Here is a 5549-nt window from a genome sequence, read left to right as displayed (position 1 = left end):
ATTACCTAATATGAACAGAAATAGAATTGATACAGTAATAGATACGATAGAAATAATGATATATGAAGAAGAAGAATGATAATTTTGCATTTCCGAAAATACTTTACTTAAACATTAGCTATCTTTCATTTACTGTAGCTTTCAAAATCTCCAACTAAGATTATCTTTGCAATGACTATAATTTCTTATTGATTGTTAAACTTGCTTGACTTTTTTCTTTTTTTTTCAACCTTCGAATTATAATTCAATAACTTCTCGTCTATTTTCATTTTCATCCGATTTAAACTAAACTTTAAATATTAAAATTCAATCCAAATTGAATTGTATGTATTAAAAATGCTTAATAGTCTTGCATAGTTCCTAAGCATACTGTAAGATATGTGTGAAAAAGTATTTAAGAAATAATTAATGCACTAATTGTAATGTTTAAAGAAATATAAATTAAAAAAATGGATAATATTATTACGTCACAATTTTTTTTCTATACAAAAAAAAAGCTAATAATTAAGCATTAAAATTAACAAAATACAAATTCAATTAGCACCTGTGACAGGTGAACTTTTGTTCAAATATTTATTTGAAATATTTGTATTTTGTAGTGCAAGAAAGTTACAAAATTTTTTCAAATTGTTAATTAATATCATGTTCAGATGTATGTAATAATAATTAATGAGGGAGGAGAGCTGTATTTTGAATATTTTTTAATCTTTGAACTTTGTCATCTTCCTTTTCTTTTTTTTTTTCATCTAACTTAACTACTCAAAATACTCGAGCTTTACTTGATTGGATGAATAATATATCAAGGAAGAAATGGTCAATTCAAATTAAACCTTCATGTCAATATACTTACGTGTCCTAAGAAATAGTAACACTTACCTATCCTTAATTCTTCAAACATTATTTATATGATCGTAATTCGCTATGCAGCAATCATTTTGTTATCAATATTTTTTTTGCTACCGTAATACTTAGTAATTAGTGAAAAGTACCGTATCAATTGCCTTTTTTTTGGATTGCTTCATTGCAATATTGTTTTTTTTAAATTTTAAATTTGGAAATAGATGATTTCAAATAATAGCTATTATCATTTCTATTATTACTTGATAAATCAATGAGTTATTTTCTCCTGTAACATTGTTCATTCTTTTCCGGTTCATTTTTTAGCATACTGTATCAATTGAGCATACTGTATCAATTAAAAATTAGCAATAATTCACTAATCCATTACCAATTTTCTGCGCTAATTTTAACACATTTTCATCTTTTTTTGTAAACCGGTTAAGTTCTTGAAAATGTAAACAAAAAAAAAATGAAATTTTTAAAATATTTTTCATTTAATAATTACATATGTTATGTTTTATATGATTCAAAAATATGCTACTAATTTGCTAATGACCTATGACATATTTTTGTCCACATGACCTTTAACTTATCAATTATGCAAAATTCATGAAAAGATAAATTTTTCCAATCACTATGACCTCTAATTTAGTAATTATGCAAAATTCATGAATGGTTAACAAAAAAAAAAAATGAATTTTGGAGACATTTTATGACAACGGACGATATCACTGTTGTTATCATTATCATGAATTCTTAAAAAAGGAAATTTTGGGAAGTGATTAGTTGTTGCTTCATATCAGTAAAATAATTAAATCAATAAACGCTAATGAATGTGCAATTGTCAAATTAAAGCAAATTTGAATTCATCACTTACGTGTGCAGATTTTTGATTATACGTACGTATAATTAGACGTACGTGTAATGATCGACTTTCACTATTACTGGTCTTATTCTTTTCACATTTAAATATATGACTGTTTCAAATATCTATATATTTTTTTGTTAAATTAATTTTGGTTTTTTTAACTGAGAAATTCTTCGAATAATTTTAAATATGTTTGATTTAATTTTGATCAAACTAAATGTTGATATATGAAATGCAATTAACAAACATGTAATTAAGTAAGAGGATAATTAATTATCCATTACAAAAATTTTGATTATGATTCATTTTCCGAACAAAATAACCGGAATAGCAGGATATTAAAAAAAAAAAAAAGGGTCGATTGAAATAAATTGGAATCGTTAAAAGAATTTGGTAAATTTGAACTCTGTAATGATGTAAAACAAAATGATTACTTTAAAAGATTTTAAATGAATTTTTTTTTTTAAAAAAATAATTGGAATTTGAATTATTTTGCTAATTGGTACAATCGAGCAATGATAAATCGATATATTTATACTTTTTTTTTTTAAATTTGACTTACTAAATAATGCAATATCAAGATATATTATTGATTGATTCATTTTTTTGCAATCATTTCTAGAATGAAAAAAAAAATCTGAAAATTTGAAATATTTTTTCACAATAATTTCCTTTTTTTTAAATTAAAATGATAATTTTGTCCTTAATTTTTAATCTTTTTCCCAGAATTATCGAATTATTGAATTGAAATTTAAATAACATTTCGGTTATTTAAATTAAAATTAGGAGAAAGGAATGGAGAAAAAAAAATTCCCATACTTCCATACCCAAATTCCCATGCCTCAATATTACGGCAAGTATGGGGAATTTAAGTATGGAAGTATACTTCCCATAATATGATGTATGGGAATTTTCAAAAATTCCCATAATAGCTATAAATTATTTTCATTAAATCACTTGTCATAATTCTACTAATTTCACTGAAAAATTATAAAACTTTTTGTTTTTTTTTTTGAGTTAAAATGATAATTGTGTTTTTGATTTTTGATTTTTCAACATATTCATACTTTTTTTTTGAATTACCAAATAATTGTTTAACTAACTTTTACAAATATTTCTAGAATACAAAAAAAAAGGAAAAAAAAACTTAAATAGATAGTTGGACACTAAAATACTTAATTATTATGACTGAAGTATTCAAATACTTTATAACAATCAATTATACTGAAATAAACTGTTTACTGTTTGATTATAATAATGGAAAAAGTTTGCAAAAATTTCCCATCCTTTTATTATGTTTTTTTTCTAAATTAATAAATTAATTTAATTTAATTGTCATTCCTGCATAACGCTTCCATTTTCCTAAAAAAGAAAAAAAAAACTTTAATTACTCAAATATGACACCTTATATTTCGTTGTTCTTTTAAGTTCAAAACAAAATTTAATATCATTTTAGAATTAGCCATATTTTTCAATTAATAAATGCAATAATCATTAATTGTATAGCACAATTGCGCATCAAAAATAAACATAATAACCCTACATTGACCTTCTGATAGTGATATATCATGTGTCACATCATTATCATCATCATTATCATCGCAATAATTTTTGATGAAATATTATTATCGCAACAATTTTTGGTAAAATATGTTAATTTCAATTTTTTGAACCATTTTTATCCTCTAATGTTTGGCATTTTTTTAATGTTATATTTGCTTGAAGTTTTTGCTAAAATTTTGTCATGTTTCTGTCAACTCATTTCTATCAACTTTATCATAAACAGATGTAATTCTATGCGAACAACAAAATTTGCTTTCAAATCAAAGTGTCATTTCATTTCCGGTTTTTTGTAGTTAAAACAAACTACGAAAAAAAACGGTACAAATTACTTGAATTAATATGTTGAAATGTGTCGCTTATTTATTAACACAAATTATTCAAATTTATTTTAATGCTTATCTATTCCGTTATTGCGTAAAATTTAATTATAAGAAATTTTATGAATTTAAATTTTATTCGTTAAATTTATTGAATGGAATCTTTTAACCCATGCATCTTTTTCACTTAGCTTTTTTCTTTTTTTTTAAAAAAAAGAGAACATTCTCTTTTTTCTCTTTCTTTTTGCTATAAAAATGAATTTAAAAAATGAAAACGAAAATTTTTCAATTTATAAACAAAATTTATCAGAAAGAAATCGATTTTATGCTTCAATTATGTATACATACAAGATTGGAATACTATTTTTTTTTTTCATTGCAAGCAAATTGAGCATTGTTAAAAGTAGCTAATGTTGTCACCAAAAATGACAATATTTTACATATTGCAAATATAGCTATCATTTTTTTCTTCTTTTTTTTTTTTTGAGTATAACCACCTTGTTACTAAAATTATTATTTATGATATGATAATAATAATAAATCATTTTTAATTTGTTTATTTTTCTCATTACGATTTATCAGTACTTCTTTTTTATCAATAATATATGTTACAGATGAATTGTTGTTTATAATCAAATAGATGATAAATGTTAAATTTTAACAATCTTTTAACTTTCACATACATGTAATTAACGATGCATTAATTAGATAACAGATTAGGACCATTTTATAAATTATAGCATGTTATTTAGTGTAATTATAGCCATTTAACATGTTTACTTAATGATTTCCTCGAGAATTTTTCAGGTATGCATTTCTATTTGTATATTGATTTTTATACAATAATAAATGTGAGAATAGATTCAATATATGTTAGATTTTTTTACATTTAAACTTTTTGTGATATTAAAAATTATAACTAATTATTTTCGGCCAGTTTCATCTTAATTACATAGAACTTATTAACGGAAAAGCTGAATAATTGATTAATTGATCAATTTTTAAATTTGAAATTGAATGTAACTTTTGAAAAGTATGATGATAATAAAGCAGTTTATATTTATTATAATAATTTCATTTGATTTCATTCCAATTATATATAACACTTGTTAACAGAAAAACTGAATAATTAATTAATTTATCGATTTTTAAATTTGAAATTGGATGTAACCTTTAAAAAGTATGATGATAATAAATCAGTTTATAGTTATCATCGTAATTAATACTGATTATGGAATGCAATAAAATGATAGCAATTAGTTTGCACAATACAAAATTGCAAATAATCATCAAAACTCTTTTCTCTCTCTCTCTCTCTCTCTCTCTTTCCTCCCTCTCTTTTTTTCATTTTACGAAAAAGAAAAAATTTTTATTTACTTCTCTTTCATTTATATTTACTTTTCATTTGCGCATATTTTTCTTTCATTTGTGCTTACTTTTCCATTTTTGTTAATCATCGTTTTATCGATATTAAATTAATTTTATTATCATTTTTAAATTTTTCGACTTTTTTCAATTTCCAGTTTCTTTCAATTTTTTCGATTTTTATTTCAAATTTCAATTCAAATTTCACTTTGTTTTTTTTTCGCGTTCTAAAATTAAAGCAATAAATAAGGCATGAAAAAAACGATAATAATGGCAATTAAAACAATTGAAAAGGAAAAAAACAATTAGAAAAGAAATGAATTTTTTTTCTGTTTTCATTTCAATGAAATTCATTAATTAACAATTTTTTCTTCTTTTGTTTTCTTTCAAATGAATAATTTTTAAATAATTTCTTTTCATTTATTATTAATTGTAACAATTATTTTCCACTTTTCTTTCTTGTTTTAATCAAAAAAAAAATTAAAGAAAAATGTAACTTTGGCCTCATTTTTCAACTAATTAATCTTACTCATTATCTTCCCTTTTTTTTTTCTCGCAATATTATAACAATTAGCATTTGTTTAAAAAAAAAAAAA

Source organism: Loa loa (genome assembly GCF_000183805.2).
Source record: "Loa loa unplaced genomic scaffold supercont3.391, whole genome shotgun sequence".
NCBI lineage: Eukaryota > Metazoa > Nematoda > Chromadorea > Rhabditida > Onchocercidae > Loa > Loa loa.
The sequence above is the reverse complement of the archived record's forward strand: the minus strand, read 5'-3'. Positions refer to the sequence as shown.